General features: G+C 40.4%; 1 long non-coding RNA gene across 1 annotated transcript; it reads left to right on the top strand.

The window, feature by feature from the left end:
* Nucleotides 1-218: 218 nt before the first annotated feature.
* Nucleotides 219-8,486, top strand: LOC125901028 (uncharacterized). The gene is made up of 4 exons (XR_007450926.1): nt 219-340; nt 7,228-7,360; nt 7,551-7,687; nt 7,951-8,486. It is a non-coding gene; the product is annotated as an uncharacterized LOC125901028 (long non-coding RNA).
* Nucleotides 8,487-17,810: the final 9,324 nt, after the last annotated feature.

The raw sequence follows: 17,810 nt of genomic DNA on the forward strand, positions 1-17,810 counted from the left end.
TATTATGAATATTCGACAATTTTTTTTTCCATATAACATTGGGTTATATGGTTTGAACTGGCTCACTGGGGTGTTTACTGTATTAAGTTGCTGTTAGCTGTAAATTCACCACCTCTAAACAGAAGAGAGAAGATAATGTTATTTAGGAGCTTTATGGTGCAGTTTCTCTCTCATCTTGTCCGCAGCTGTCTGTGCCAAAGAATATGGTGAAAAGTCAAGAGTCCACTCTGTAGCAAAATCGTGAAAAACCCCTGACCGCTCAACCTGAAGTGCCCAAGTGACCCAAGTGACCCAGGGGTCTCCGACTGATGGTTCGAATCTCCAGCTTTCAGGAGGCAAGGTGAGTAATTCTAGTGTTAGCATGTAATGCTACTTATAAATGGCACGTAATGTATTAAAATATGTAGTGGCACCACGAAAAACAATGACAGTGGAAAGTCAATTAGGATCCTGTGCTACAGTGGACACACAAATTCCCTGGTTCAACAATGTCACCTAGTTGGTGGTGGTTCATGTTACAACACCATAATTGGTATTAAGAGCAAGAGAGTCCACGTAGAGAGGAGGTTGGTGTGGTGAACAGGTCAGAAACAGGACTTTCACCCAGGAGCCTGTTGTTTGTGTCCTGTGTTGACTCATCTGAACTTTAAATATTTAAGTACTTAAAAAAACGTACGTCACATAACATGACACACAGTATTTACCAGATATTATGACATACTTACGCAACGTACGTAACAAACGTACTTATTTTAAGTGAAACTGTAATCTTTTTCTTAACCTAACCAAGTATTTTTTCCCTAAAGCTGAAAAAGTAATTTTGGTGCTTAAACTTAACAAAACTGCCACCATTTCACAGCGCTAATCCTGAGTTTAAAACTGCAATCGTTCTACCACGTAATCTTAAAACATTAGGTACCACCATCATGTAATGCAGTGTTAAGAGGTCGTGGTCAGTTCACATATTTCTGTGAGATCAAGTTGTTACAAATATATTGTTTTTGTATCAGAGCACAGACCTTTGTCTTGATAAGGTATTGAGAGGGAGAGATATATCCAGCTGTATGGGTAATCTGATGCTTTGCTTGATGAAAACAGATACTTCTAAACACACAGTGTACATTGGCTGCGTGGTTGCGAGAAACACAGTTCTTTACTCATACCTGTCCACTGCAGTGTGCTAACTGCAGCACCACTTCAGGTGGCCAAGTGCTGATCACAGGCTCGATTCCTGAGGAGGACCAGGAAGCATAAGTCCTTATCTCCTTAGCAGCAAGCTGCTTTAGACGGGCTTCTGAAGAGGGGAAACAAGCTTTTGAGAAGCTGAGCGTACAGAATATTCAGCCGCAGATAACGAGGGGAGGAGAAGAGATTTCCCTTTCTCTCTTCCCTCCATGTCGCCTCTTACCCACAAGACTGTAGAAGATACAGGGTTGGAGCAGAAGGCATGTGCAATAAGCCGTGAGAAACACGACCATCACCATCCGTTGCCTAATTGCTGCAGTGCCGGCATGACAACGCAATTTGCATAGGAGACATGGCAAATGGCTGAATGAGATTTTATTCAAATCTGTCTCCTTTGTGGCTGCATCTATCACTATAGAAATGAAAGCCAGGTATACACTGAACTCCCTATTGCAGCTCCACAAATGTACATTTGACCTCCATTTAAGGTCCATTTGCATCTTGTTGACATGTTTCACATAGAAACAGTGCTTCCTGCTTTCTCACTACAGAAAACAGTCCTTTATCTCAAACGTCCTCAAACATTTGAACTTCCCACTTCCAGTATTAAGCAGATTTGAATAATGATTCTATTATACTGTCAGGCCCCAAAATCCCCATACTGTATGGCTGGTTGAGATATTTCCAGACCAGACCTGTAGTCAAAACATCCCATTCATCTTTTTTTCTATTTTTAATTGCTAGTCCACCTAAGGCATGAATGAAAACCTCTGTCTGTTGTTTAGAAGGTGAAATATGAATACAGTGTTCCTGTTTCACAGTAGAAATCCAGGAACATGTAACCTATATGCTGCACTGAATACCAGCTCAACCCCAGAAAGTGTCCTTTATTGGTATCTTTATTAATTCATCTAATTCATTGATATTTATTATCAATAAAACAAGAAACAAATATTAGACCCATGAGCCATATTAACAAATACACTGTACAAGCAAATGTGCATATGGAGAAAAGGGTAAATAAAATACTAGTGCAATACATAATAAATATAATACTTAATAAATAATAGTAGTTTATTAACTCAGACATTTTATATATATATATATATATATAGCTATGATGAATACTAATAAGATTTAAATGATAAGGAAGCTAATTAGAAGAATGAGAAAATTTTAAGAAAGAATAATAAGGAACCACTTAAGGTCTTTAAATTTAAATGCTCAGATTAGCGGCGGGTAACCTAAAATAAAGGCACATTATTTTTCACTTTTTGGACAGTGACAGTATCATAACATGGTGTTACATTATATTTTGAAGTTTTGGGAGGAGTAGCCTGTCCTGTTCTTTTTATGTAAATAAAGTCAGTATTTTAATATTAAAATGACTAATGGTATGTATCCTTATTAAACAGAGATATGGGGGAGTATTATGCACTTTCAACAGCATTTATTTTGCAAAAAAGAGTGGTCAAAAGGCAGATGTGATTTTTCTCCTCAGATGGGAGTTCTTTGCTGTTGTTCGCTGGAAAGCCTTTTGCATAAAATATTAATGTACAGAACCTTCATGCTCACTGGATTGTGCACACATTTCTAATTGCTGACTCTCTTTCTAAATGGCGATTGTTCATTTGCACCTCAAAATATTTTACAAGCAAAACAAAACACACTTCCCTTGGATGTAGAGTAATATACCAATCACTTGAAGTTTTTTTTTTGCTGTAGCTTAATTTTATTTACGACTGAATTTTGGAATCTCCATTTTTGCCAAGGTCAGTGTTGTATGGATCATCTGGTCTTGTGTTTACAGCAACTGCAGTACCCTCATACCCCTTTTCCACCAACATGGAATCAGTTCCATTCCAGTTCCTGCATCAAATTTTGAACTGTTCAGAGTTTTGCAACCTAAAATCAATTTGGTTCAGAACCTTAAAAGTTGATTCTCAGTGTCGAACAGCAAGTGACTCTGCTGCAGATGTAATTGTTTTAGTTGTGTCTGGGCTCATATCCAAATTGTCAACGCACTGGCTAACACCAGTCTCTACAACAGCTAGCACTGATGTTAGCTGGGTGCTTTAGAGTTGTTGGGTAGTTGAGTTACAAAACTCACACCTGGAGCTGTGAGCATTTTTACAAATTTAGCTTAACTTTGGTATTTTTTTAAATTAACTCCTGGTCTCGCTTTGAGCACCACTTGCATGTCTCAGGAATTCTGCCATGTTTGGTTTTTTTTCAATCAAGAGCTCATAACAACACAATACTAAAAATTTATGACAAGGCAGCTTGTATCATAAGTCCAATGTTCCAATCACTAGGTGGATGACGCATCTATCTGCCACCATTCAAGAGGTGGTTGTAAAGTAGCAGAACAAATCCAACACTGTAAAGCATGCAAATCAGGTGTCCAATAGTATTGGTAGACTGAACATTCAATAATGCTATACCATTCAGGAGCAACAAACTATGGTTTATGAATGCTATATTGTCTCAAAAGTATATATTTATTCACAGTAACAATTTAAACAAGATGCTTGACCCATCTACAGGCAAGTTTCAAACCTCTCCCCAAAAAAAGAATAAATAAGAAAAACTTAGAGAAAAGAAGATATTTACATCAACAATTTTGATTCCATCCTGCTTCAGATTAGTTGAGATGAAACAGCTGTTTATTATTGATCTATATGTACTAGGCTTGTTGTGAAACTCCAGAGTCCAGAAGTTGTGTGGGCTGGTGAGGGTGGCAAAACTTGTCTGAGTCATCCATCATTGCTGGGGAGACTACCCACCTCTGGTGGCACAGCTGTTTGGGCAGTGACACCGGCGTGCCAGCCGTGGCCCCTACATCTGCTGCTGGGTTGGTGTTGACAGGGTCATCTGTGGCTTTGTGGAACACAACAGCCAGCGTAGCGCTGTCGGCAGCAGACGGACTGAGAGACACAAAACACAGGGTCAGAGGGCTAGAAGTGATATTTTGGGTGGAAATGAGTTTGAGATTGAAGTTGATTTCATATCAACCTGCTGCTCTACTTATCTGGAAGAAAAGGGAACGGCCAGTAGAAAACTGCTGAAATGTAGACTGATCATTATTGGGTTGATTTTTCTTCTTGTAGGTTCTTGAAAGGATTGTTGACTTTGCTGATGCTACTAATGTGGAGGAAAGTGATGGAAACTGAATCATTCAAAGTGTTAATTTATTATTATTACTAATAATAGTAATAATAATAATCATAATAACAGTAATAAACTTTATTTGTATAGCACTCTTCAAACACAGTAACCGAGTACTTTATGGGACAGATAGAAACAGCAATAACATACTTAAAAAAACAAAACAAAAAAAAAAAACATTTAAATCGGCTAAGACCAGATAAAATGAGTGAGTAAATATATAATGTATGTAGGAACAAGGCCATGTAGGGCTTAAAAGTAATCAGCAAAAGTTGAAAATCATTTCTATACCTAACGGGTAGCCAGTGTAACATTGCAAAGGTAGGAGTGATATGGTCTTGTCTCCTGGAATTTGTTAAAGGTCTGGCAGCTGAATTTTGAACGAGCTGGAGACAGGAAATGGCCTTTTGGCTGAGCCCTGAATACAAGGAATTACAGTAATCTGGATGTGACAAGATGAAAGCATGGATGACTTTTTCAAGGTCCGCTTGAATTAAAAAATGTGTTACTTTTGTAAAATTCCTTATTTGAAGAAAGCATGATTGCACGTCCTTGGCTATTTGTATGTTGAAACGGAGCTCAGAGTCAAAGATAACACCCACATTGCAGGCAGAATGCTTTACTTTGGAGGACAGTTTCCCAAGGTTCTTTTTAAAGTCACAGGTCAGGTTTAGCAAGGCCAAATAATAGAACCTTCAATTTGGACTCATTGAACTGGAGGAAGTTTTGTGACATCCAGCGCTTCATACACTATAAGAGCCGTAACATGAGAGAGACTGTGAGGGTCACTAACAGTCAGCGGGAGTTGCGTGTTGTCCGCATAACAGGGGAAGTTAATTTTATACTGATGGATTATCTGACCAAGGGGAAGCATATAAATTGAAAACAGAAGGGGACCCAGAATAGACCCCTGGGGAACACCATAATAGAGGGAGGATGAGGATGAGGAATATTCTGCCATTAAAACAGAGAAAGATCTTTCAGAGAGACAGGGGTAAAACCAGGCAAGAGCACTGTCCTTAATTCCAACATAGTTTTCAAGGTGGATCATAAGGATACTGTGGTCTGTCATATCAAATGCTGACCAAAGATCGAGCAGAATTAAAATTGAGAAGACCAGGTTTTGTGTTTCTGTATCTAAAATAATTCAGCTATCATTGGACTTTGGGCAGAAAGTTTTATTGCTTCATGCTGTGATTAGGCCACCATTCCTGTTGTGGAAGGGCAAGACAGTGCATATTAATGTGAGCAAAGTTCACATGAGGATTTAATGTCAGAACCACACTTCGTAGATTTGTTCTTAAAGGGACAGTTCGCTCCCAAATAAAAAAAAAAACACAAAACATTTTTTTTCCTCTTACCTGTAGTGCTATTTATCAGTGTAGATTGTTTTGGTGTGAGTTACTGAGTGTTGGAGATATCGGTCATAGAAATGTCAAGATAATCCACAGACCTTGTAGTGAGCAGTTCCATGTAGGTACTATTTTCTTTCCACCAAACTACACCTGCCGACTGTATCACCGTGCAGAAGTATGTCACAAACGGGGAAACTAACTATAGAGACCAAAACATTTTGTACCAGGCTGTAAACATGTTTATTTCTGCTTTAAAGTTGGGCATTTTATCATGGGGGTCTATGGGGATTGACTCGCTTCTGTAGCCAGTCTCAAGTGGCCAATCAAAGAACTGCAGTTTTTGGCACTTCCACATCAGCTAAATTTTTCAGCCATGGAGATTGCAGCTGGTTTTTGACAGCAGGCATTCAGGCTCTGCAATCTGATTTTATTTAAAACTGTTAGGTGCCATTTTTAATTGGAACCTGCCCACAAAAGGAGCACAGCAGGTGGTCTTATGTAGCAATTTGCTGTTGTTAGTTATGCTACTCGTCAGGTAGGCAGTGGAAACAAACAATTCATGACAAGTTTGTCCAAGTAAGAGAGTCTGCTCATTTGTCAAAACATAGCCTAATTTGGGTATGAAAATTCTGTCACCTCCTAATAGGTTATACAGGCAGAGACTTCCAGGGCAGGGAAATGGAGCTAACACAGAAGTGCCAAAAACTGCTCTTCCTCTAATGGCCACTTGAGGCTGACTCCAAAGACAGTCAGCTTTCATAGACACTCGCCATACTCCTAATCACATAAACTGTACTATCATAATGCTATATTGTGTGGTAAGAAATGTTTGACTTTGAAGTTTGAAATAAAATCTAACGGGAACAAGGGTTTTACTCCAACACATTTCTGACTTTCCTCGCTGGTTGTAAATGAAAAGGCCTTGTACAGCCTGGTACCGAGAAAAAAAAAAAGTTTTGGTCTTCACAGCTAATTTCCCTCTTCACGGCAACTGTTCAGGGGGTACATTTTTATATAATTAACCTGTTTACATTTTATTAAGAAAGGTGCTTATTTTTAGGGCTGGGCTACTTTGAGTGACAAGCTGTCTGTGAGATGCCACCACAGTCTATGATTCAGAGGAGTGTTTGGGGTAGCACTGGACCCCCCGTGGAATCTGATTGGACACCCCAGTTGATTGACAGACAGGTCCCCACACGTGCATTTGAAGAATTGCGATTATGAAGAGGCAAGCAACGCCAACGTTTTTCAAGATCAGAGCTTATCTCTACATCTATGAAGCAGGTTTGCTATTGTGAAGGTCTAAAACCGGTTACTTAGTGCAAACAACAAGCCAACGTGATCCAGTTTACTAAGGCTGGCTGTTGGTTTTAAAGTAAGCTACAGCTACAGAAAAAAATGTTCAGGATTCTGTCTATCACATTCTTTAGAGGTGTAACCAGGCTGTCTTATTTTGTGTAGGGACAGATAACAATGAAGAGAAAGGGAGATATTTCTGACTTTTTTTTTTTTTTTTAAGAAGCACAAATGAAGCCCAGAGAGACCCCAGTCCTGATGTCAGCAGCCCTGGTAGCTCCCAACCTGGAGTTAGCCAGACAAGTCAATGTGGTCAGACACAAGGACCTACTGTACTCTACCACCACCGCCGCCAGGTCAGAGCATTTAGAAGCGGTAAAATGCATGTCCAGGTCAGACATTGAAATGTTTAGCCTCACACTATTTTTTTTGTGCTGAGTGATTTTGATAGATTAAGCCTTATTTAGAATTTTGATTCAGCTTGTAGCAGTAGATGATTTTGTGTGTGGTGTTATTTTATGGCTGTCTTCTTTTTTTACAATACAGTTTCATCAAGGGATGAGAGTGACACTGATACCTCTGCCTCTGAGGAGGAAGACAGTGAGCAAGAGGAGGAGATGCCACAGAAGAACCCCCCACATCCACATCAAGCACCATGTATTGTGCACCAAAAGGACCAAGTGGTAAGCCCATACTTACTTGCCTTATCTGAACCTTTTTAACATAAGCTACTCAGACATGATACAGGCCTCGAATGATACATAGCTGCTACTGATGGCATTAATTAGCACAATGTCCAGATTCAGCTTCACTTAAATTGATCTGAAGATTTTCATTTCAAAATTACTGTTGTGCAAATGATCTACACAGTGTTTATTCTTGTTTCTTTATTTCAGTATTTAATACCTTGACATGTGTGTTCGTAACAACTTGATATGTATTCTAGATATCTCAAAATCAAGAGAAGAGGGTCCTGTTCAGCCATGTCTGAAAAAGTTTCCAAGAACCCAGTATGGAAGTAGGAAGAGGGCATTCAACAGCTCCTGGTATAGTGACAATCCATGGCTGGAGTATTCTGTACGTCAAGATGCTTGCTCCTGTCACTTCATGCTATGGTCATTATTAATCTAAACTTCGCACTATGTTCTACTTATACCTCAGAATTGGCCACTTGGTGCTAGGGTCATGATTAGTCGAAACTTTGCACTATGTTCTACTTAAACCTACCACTTGGTGGTGCCTGGGGTCATGATGAAACTGCACTATGTAGCCTAGACCTAAGATAAGGCATAAGATAATTTGGCATTTAGCCTACTGCATACAGACTCCTGGTCATGTTGAAAACTTACCTGTCATGTCAAATTGCCTGGCTTTGTAGGCACATATTGTATAATACTTTTACATTTTCTCTGTAAATAAACTCTGAAGGATTTCATTCAGAGTTTATTGGGCAGAATTCTATGTTCAAATCCCATTGTGTTTGAGTTCAAATAGCCAAAACCTTACAAACGATAACCTGCTGGTTTTTACAGGCATTTGCCTTACTCCAAATCACATAAACTGTACTATAATATTGGTACAGTGTAGAAAGGTTTCTTTTTTTCAGACAATGAGTTTTTAAGGAGATGTAGTTCATCATGGTAGTACTACCAGCTAATAAAGACACGTCATGACACACGTCAGATGACACTTCTGAAGAAGACTGCAGTGACAGTCGAAACATGTCAAGGTAAACTACATCTCCTTAAAAACTCATTGTCTGAAAAAAAGAAACCTTCCTACTTAACTTAATTTGAGTAGACAAAATGAACCTATTTACACTATAATATTGGTATATTGGGTGGTAAGAAATGTCTGACTTGAGTTTGAGTTTGAACATAAAACTTAAGGGGAACAAGGGTTTTATGCCAACACTTATCTGACTTTCCTTGCTCTTTGTAAATGAAGAGGCCTTGTGATACACCATCAAATACTACAGCAGACAATAGATATAATTTCACCCGACTGTTGTGTCAGATTTAAGTGATCTTTTGAAAGTTAGCTATAAAACAGTTGTCTTTTGTTTTCTTTGTATGACTTGGATTGAGTTGCCCAGACTTCCTTAATGTCAAACCACATTCACAAAGAAGAAACACTGCACATTAGTCATCCTTTTTTTTGTTTTTTGCTTGACTGATATCTTCTAGTGCCATGCATCTATATCACCTGCCACATCCCAAATATCCTTGAAGAAGCCTGGCTGATATCAGTTGTGAATCCAAAAAACTAAAAGACAAATATAAATAAATATTTCTGATGAGCATGATAAAGCGGTCAAGGTGGGAAATAAATAAACAAATAAATGTTGTAAACACAACGAGGAGGAGGAAGGATGAAGTCATTCCGGAGTTCAAACCCACAAACAAGCCCGAAGAGCTGATGGGAGGTTGCTCCTCTCCTCAGCTGCTCCACCCCAGCAAGCTTCTCCTCTCACCTCCCCTGCAGAGAAGTCAGCTTTCATGTTCTTTTCAAAGTCTCAGGTAGTATTACCCTGGGCAACCTTGACAGAGCCCGGGGCAAAGGCAGCACTCGGCTCTGTACCAGCGCAAACACACACAGGAGAGCGTGCGGCAGGTACGCTCACTGCAGCGCATGCACGCGATTATTCAAGCACACACCGTGAGCCCTGCGCCGATGCTCCCCTCTTCCTACCCACCCACGCACTGACTGCACACATACACACACACACACACACACACACACACACGCACACCCTTTGATTGTCTCAACGCCGTGGCTGTCATTAAGACTCATTAAGGGGGATGGTTTTATTGAAGGCGGTCGTGTTGAGGCATCCGCTGAATTATTCATATGCGCCTTCCACTGCACACACACACACACACACACACTACACCACACATCGTTGAAATGCAGGAAGCTGGAGCAGACTGGAGAGAGAGAGAGAGAGAGAGATGCAGCCTATATAGGTCACTTCCTCCTCCACCCGCATCACTCAGAAAGTGGAACTGGAAGGCGGGAGGGAGGGAGACAGAGAGCGAGGCTTATTATAGCAGGCAGGCAGACAGACACACAGACACACATACACACACACACACACACACACACACACACACAGAAACACTGAGGTCCCTGCAGATAAAGGAGCGTACACCTCAGAGAGTAGATTGTCACAGCTATGAATGAAGCTCAGAATGGCTTTTGCTAGAAGGTAATACTAATTCAGTGTTGAGAGATCCAGACAGGGAGTCACTGTGTGTGTGTGTGTGTGTGTGTGTGTGTGTGTGTGTGTGTGTGCGCGTGTGTGCGTGTCAGCACGAAGGCCAGTATCGACAGATCAGAAGGAATTGATCAGATGCCCACCATTTCATCACAGGCCCCCCCTCCGCGCTGAACATATGGCATACAGTATGCACGGAAATGGATACACATTTACATTTAGTTTGATCATATATTCCATCAAATATTCATAACATCCAATCAGGGTTTAATATGCACAGTCACGTGGCTGCAATAGAAAGGAAAGCTAAGTGCTGTGGGTGAGTGCACACTGGAGGCTAAATTTATTAGACTATGTTAATTGACGTTTATTAACAAAATGGGTCCCTTTTTCTCATTTCAACTTTTATTTCTATCAGTTACGAGAACAATCATCACAGACTTGAGGTATAAGGGTAAACCCTTCACAATAGGCCAAAACATTTCTATTAGAAGAAACATGCTGCAGCTTCAGAAACATACAAAAATCTGAAACAAATACAACCGAATCAAACAAAATACATTAACAGCAAAAAGGCTGCACTTACAGAAACAATGCAAAGTCAAAAACATAAAACCTGAAATCAAATGCATCAGAAAACAAATAAAATATCCAACAAAACATTCTCCAGGCCTTTAGATGGAGCACTAAGTGAAACAGTTTGATTGTGTGTTTGTTTTTGAAGTGAGATGAAAGTAGAGTAAAAAGGCAACATAAAAAGGTATGTATTCTTTTTAAAATTTGGCCCTAGTCTTTTAGAATATTACAAAAGAGCAACGGATTTATGTTGCTCACGCTAGCGCTCTCTCTGGTTGAAAATCAGGCTGCTCTCCTTAGCACTCCCCCTAGAGGCTGTGAGAACTTGTTTTCTTTTGAGTGGATATGCAGCGTTTTTTTTAGTTGCATTTGTTTTCTGAGTTTGCTGCACGTTTCCATTGTTGTGTTGATTTTGATTTTCCGGACATGTTTTTAAATTTGCAGTTTCTGTAACTGCAGCACGTTTTTTTTCTAATGGAAAAGTTTTGGGCTTTTGAAGCATGTTTGCCCTTGACAGCCACCGTACAAGTGGGGAGTCCAAGCAAGAGACTTACTCAAATAACTGATTAAACTAATGTTAACACAAAACAAATTGTTCTATTTTCTGGAGGTTACTACTAAGTTCCTGGCTTGTGAACCCTAATGCTTCACACACACACAACACCACATAATCAGGTTCTTTATAAAACTACACACACAACTAATACCTAACATGCAAATGAAATGACCCAATGTGAAGGAGGACCACTCAACGTACCAACTAACATCAGTGAATGACAGCTTGGCAAAATGTATTAGCTTGTGGAAACACGTGAGACCACTAAGTGGATGAAAAGTTTGACATTGACCAGTCAAATTGAATCATGAGGAATAAGGAAAGATTCTCAAAGCAGTTCAGTATCATTACTCTATTGATGAGATATCCTTCCATGACCTACTATAATACTGTTAAACATAGCATCATATCACAGGAAAATGTAAAGTTTCATCTGGTGCTTCTGATGGCCAGAAGAAAAGCTGCATTGAGGGATGGAGCAGCCAATTCTTGTTTGAAGGTCCCTGGAGCTCTTGGGTGTCCTCGGGCATTCTCAGGGGCATTCAGTCCGGTAGACTGTCCGGCAGCAGAATAGTAAGATCTTTTCAACCACACTTGTCGATAAAGCTTTATCACAAAGAGAAAACTCAGGGATAGATGAAGCCTACAGCAGTTACAAACTTAAGGGAAATGGTGATGACACTATAAAGTAGCATTAGTGCTTGATATTGTAGGGTTAGCTGCTGCACCGCAGAGTTCCATAAGTATTGCTGATCCTTGCCATTTCAACCACTGTAACCTGAACAGTGGCTAAGATTTCAAGCTCTGTTCAAGTGGAAAAAGACTATATTTTTTAATATATCTTATTATGATGTAAATGTTGATTACACAATGTAATGGCTATAAATTAATGTAGGCTATTCCCACACACTGTTTGTACGTATTGTACGTAAAATACTGCACCACAATTCATGTATAACCTACATAATCATGAGCCAGTAATTCATGTGTAAATCACATAATCAGGAAGGCTATGATCATGTGACCAATGTGCTGACAGGAGTAAATAAGGAAGTCGTCCACATTAGGATGCAAGTTTGAGTGCGGATGGGTCACAAAGCACAGGACATTCCCCATAAGACCAGTGTTTGCAACCATATAAAACCAACTTTGTGTTATTTTAAAGTATGTTGTGACTGTGTTTCTTTTCCTAAACCTAACTTAACGTTAAATACATAACGTCACCTGGGGTGCTAATTTGTTAGATATCATACATACTGTTGCATGAGGATATGTTGAATGAAAATCTGCATTTAGATTGATTCCTCATAAGCCTCGCTTTTACTACCCATGCTGTGTGCCACTGGATTCAATCTCCCAAGAAAACGAGGGCTCTATTTACGGTACAAAAAAACGTGCGTCAAGCATTGCCCAACCAAAACAGGTTAGCTAGCCATCCCCAGAAAGTAAAGACTATCAAGGTAAGGTCTTTGCAGTCACCATCCCCACTAGCTGTGAAAGTAACTGTGAAAATTTTGGTAGTTGTTTGGCTTGTAGGAAAACAAAAAGTGACGTGGTTGTCTTAGAGACAGTGGCGTCAACAATAATACCGCTTGGAAATGGTAGGCTGAGGGAAAGTTGTAGAGCTATTTGTTGAGTTGTCAACTATAAGCAAGCCAGATCCCCTTCTGTGTTTTTGGTGGGTGAAAAGTTTTTTACTTTCACTTTATGGAAATAACTCATATCATCTGATTGGTGCTCTTGCAGTGTCTTGACTAGCTATGACGCCATGTTCCAAGATCTCAGCATTTATTTGGAGAGGTACAACATTATCATAACTGATCAAAATTAAGGCCAAAACTATGAAAGGAAGATCCAAGTTGTGATAAACAGGAATTATCCTTTAAAAATGGATGTATAAATCTTTGCATTAGATAAAAGGCCTTCTTTGTTGGTTCTTCAAGGTTGTTTCTTGTTTATTTTTCAATGACGAGCATTCTTCCATTCATGGCTTCCAATTGGAAGTTCCAGTTTCATGTGATTTTCTGTGGGTGTATAGAGTGCTGCTGATATCGAGCAGGAAAATAACACATCTTTGAGTCGAGCGTTGTGATGAGAGCTCTGGAAGGCCACTGTCTGAATGGCGAGGCCTTCACTGGCTTTCAGAGCGAAGAAACAAGCACTGCTATTCCTGCTCACATGACAGGCAAATACAACATAGAGACAAGTGTGTGTGTAGCTGTCGGTGTGTATGTGTGTGCGAGCGTGTGTGTTCCTGGGCTCAGAGGGGCAATATCACAGCAAAGGTTCACTGCTTCTCCTTGTCACCTGGGTTCCTCTGTCCTCACCTGATGTCTTGTCAGTGACCCAAATGTCAAGTGCATCTGTGCCTGAGTGTGTGTGTGTGTGTGTGTGAATGTGTGTGTGAGCGTTTGTGTGGTCAACTGGGCAGAGAAGAAGACAGATCTGGGTCAGGCAGTTCCCATGAGAGTGTCCGAGCGCTCTGCGGTGGATGACATGAACGAGTGAGCGAGGAGGAGAGTGAGAGAGTGAGTGTGCAGCCAGACAGTGGAACAGCCAGGGGTCAGAGGAGGACAGAGCCATCGCACGATCACACGTACACACACACGTTACTGTAGTCTTGTAGCTAATCCACATGCATCAGTGCATCAACGCTGTGACACTCACGCAAGTGGCTATGTAGTGAAGATGCAGAAACAGGCAGTAATATGCAGAATGCATTTACAAACACTGTGGAATGGATTACATGTATGTATTTATTGATTTCTGCATTTTAGAGATATAGTTCGGATTTTTGAAGTGGGGTTGTATGAGGTACTTGTGCATAATCAGTGTTACATACAGTCGATGGTGGTTGGCACACCCCCAGTTTAGAAAAGCAGACAGGTGTGTTGACATGGAAACCAAGCAATGTGCTGCATAGGTCGGGGGCAGCAGCACAATATACTTGAGCTACCTACAGTTTAAACGTATAAATTAGTATGTAGAATATTTTTACCACTTCACCTTGAGACCAGCAGCTAGTATGTTCACTGAGCTAAAATTACTGTTTTTCTCAGTGGATTCTGGTGGCTTTGGTCACACCAGAAACACAGAAAGCAATACAGCAAAAGTAATTTACACAACCTCATGAAATAGGTGGTGCTTGAAGCCAAATTGTGCAGTAACTACCTGTTGACTCGTGTGTTGCGTGTGACTGGTTTCGTTAATGGCAAAATAGATACAATGAGGAAGGCTCTGTTAGAATTTCATCTCATTAGTCAGAGAAGGAAAAGATGAAACTTGATGGTGCAACACAGTGAATATGATGAACATAACAAAGATCTCGCCATGTTGTGTCCAGCTTATACTAGCCATAGAGGAAGAAAATGTCATGTTCAGGGTTAAGATAAAAATGTAACATGAGGTTTATAAGTGACAGATGTTGGTTATGCAACACTACATTAAAACGGCACTGACTTCAGGTTTCACATTGGACACAAACAGCATGGTCCCGGGTCTTTCTGTTGGAGTGGGAGTACATAGTTGTAGCCATGCAGTTTAGAGGAGCGCAGGTAACGTTACAGTTTGACAGTCCTAATTGTCTAGAAGGGTACAGTTATCAGTTATGTGATGTGTTCACTGCCCAGGTCCAAACTGGCCATCTGGAGCACCAAAAGATCGGGACACCAAGATGTACAACTTATTTCAGCGTGCTTGTGGAGGTTAGAAGAGAAATTTTTAAAAATCAGAAATCAGTGTTTTTCGGGAGGAACATCAAGCACTTCAGCTGTTGTCTTTTTTGGATTTTGGTGTAAAAAGCTCCGACAATATTGCATCATAGTCAAAAGACAGGTGCTGATTCTTTGTGTTCCAGGTAGAATAGAAATTAAATTTGCACATTTGATTCTGGTAGACTTCCCACTGGTCTGTTTCAGATCACCTTCAACATGGTGGACCTGTGGAAGCCACTTTACGTGGGGACCGTAAGGTGGATGACGGCATTTTTGTCGCACTGACCAAAGCGGACACATGGTTGTGGAAACTATGAATTTGACCTATACTCTGGAGATGGATAGATGGACTTCTAGGTAATGTAAAATTTGTTTCCTTTTTGTTTGAAAGGTAAATAAGAATTTTAACTAAATAATCTAATTTCATTATTCAAGGTGCCAGTGCAGTCCAAAATATATTTATTCTAGTTGAATCAGAGGAAGAACTGTAAGGGAAGAATCTTAGCAAAACCTGTCAGGTCCCTCATAAGCTTGCAGCAAAAAAACAGATAATTTTGTAAGAAGAAACTAAGAAAATAGAAGGGATGAAAGGAGGAAAAAAAAGACATTTTAAAATGCAGTTTAATAGCATGAGATCAGGCTGGATAGAAGTTGAATGATCCCTCACTGAGAGCCCTTTTCACCACATAATAATGAATGACACACCAGGTCCTAGAATAATACTCAGCAATCAACTCAAACCACCAAAGTTTTGAAATCCATCATTAATTCACCATGGGTTGAGCGTTCATGGAGCTCTGAGCTGTACGGCCGTGGCTAAATTGGTTTTAATGGATTTCATGGGGTGCAGTTTGGGGGCCTTTTGATTGACAAAGAGGTTTGAGAGTTGCCACAGCCCCCTGCTCCCACTCTGTCCCCGAGCTATGCACCATTGATCAAACACATACAAACTGTCACTCTGTATTGCCAGGACGCTGGTGACGGACTCACCAGTCACTTCAATCATTAGTCAATCAGCCTCACATTCAAAAACTGGAGTCACAAACTGAGGCAGGAGGAGGATGTTGGATACATATTCATTTGATTTAAGCTTAAAAAAAAAAGGTCTATTTTAGTGTTGCCTAAGTGACACAAATGACAGTACAATAATTACATTTTTCATAGCACCACAGATATAAATAACAGCCTTACTTACTTTTACCACCTTTTACAGTCTAAAAAATTCTCAGAGAGTACACATGAACTGCCTTTACTGGCAGCATGCACAAGCAGCTCCATTTAAATTCTACTGTCCAACATACACAGTTGCAATCCAAATTGCGACCTACGACCTGTGATGTCCTTCAACGGCAATTGGCTCTCAATCTCCATGGAGACGCCGCGAGGGCAAGGGAGTGGATGTCCGCACCGGACATGAGAAATGAGCACAATTACAGCTTTTGAGAGGTAATTATATGTGCGTTGTAGTGGCAAGGGCCCATAAATAACGCTGGATCCACCCCGTGTGCTTGTTCAGTAATTGAAGAACAATGAGGTGGGAGAAGGGAGCCGGGTGCATGCTGCATCGTGATACCACCTCGTCCATTGTGGTCCCTTTCACCCCGTTAGAAAGGAAGGCCGATCAGCCAGACAAAGCTGAATGATATCAAGCACCAAGGCTACAACTCTGCCAATGAGTGTCTCTAATAGCACAGTGGAGAGTAAAAAAGGTGGGAGAAATTGGGGTGGAAAGAGCTTGTCTGCCTTTTAGTGTGGCTTTTGTAAAGACATTAGATAAGGTGTAGGAATCTAGAAGCGCTAATACATGTATTACTCAGGTCCTGAGAGACTTTAAGCGTTGGGATACCCATAGCATGGGGAGAACATACGCAAATCAATCAGAGGTTTGGGGAAAAAAAGACATATTGGACTGTGAGGGTTTCCTGAAAAACATACCCTAAATACAGACCCTCCTGTAATTTCACCGATGGCTTAACAGTCTCTGCTTGCCCCTTCCCAAAGCAGTTTATCTTCTGCAGAAGCGATAGGACAGTAAATAAGTAGCTTACGACACACAAGAGCTTTTCCCTGACTACAGGGTGGTTGTCAGTGTTAAGTAGCTATCCTTGCACGCTCCAAGCTAACATCAAAAGTGATGGGACCGTGTTTCATCGGGGGCTTCCACCGCTACGGAGCTAAGAGCCTGAGAAATTCACTAACAAAGAGCATACTGCAGCTGCAAGTAGGTTAACATTTAACAGCTTTTTTTTTTTTTTACCTTGCACAGTAAATCCCTGCACATTTCAAATGGTTTGTTTATTTTCAGTCCTCCACAGGCACAGGCTGCACAGTAAATCTTATCTCTTGATGCATATTTGAAATGCAGTGGGTGGAATACCTGTCTTCTGGCCCGAGTTGGGAACTCTCTGCCTTACCAGAGTGTTCTTGAGCAAGTCTTGAATCCCCTCCAGCTCCGGAGCAGTATGGATAAGTAAGCAGTATTTTGAAAACACATGCATTAAAGAACAGAAACATATACAGTAAATGCTTGATTTTAGTGATTTTGGAAGTCATTAAGATCAGGACTGGGCACTGGTGCTCAATACCTTATAGGTATCAACTGAAATAACCCAGTACAAAGTAGTACTGCTGAAACTTCTCCAAACGATGCCTGTATTTGATTCTTTTTGTATACAAATAAATTTTAAATAAAAACACGACTTGTATGGTTTTGCTCACAGCTTATCGCTGCAAGCATTCTTTGA

The sequence above is a fragment of the Epinephelus fuscoguttatus genome, linkage group LG14 (assembly GCF_011397635.1).
Source record: "Epinephelus fuscoguttatus linkage group LG14, E.fuscoguttatus.final_Chr_v1".
Classification (NCBI taxonomy): Eukaryota; Metazoa; Chordata; class Actinopteri; order Perciformes; family Serranidae; genus Epinephelus; species Epinephelus fuscoguttatus.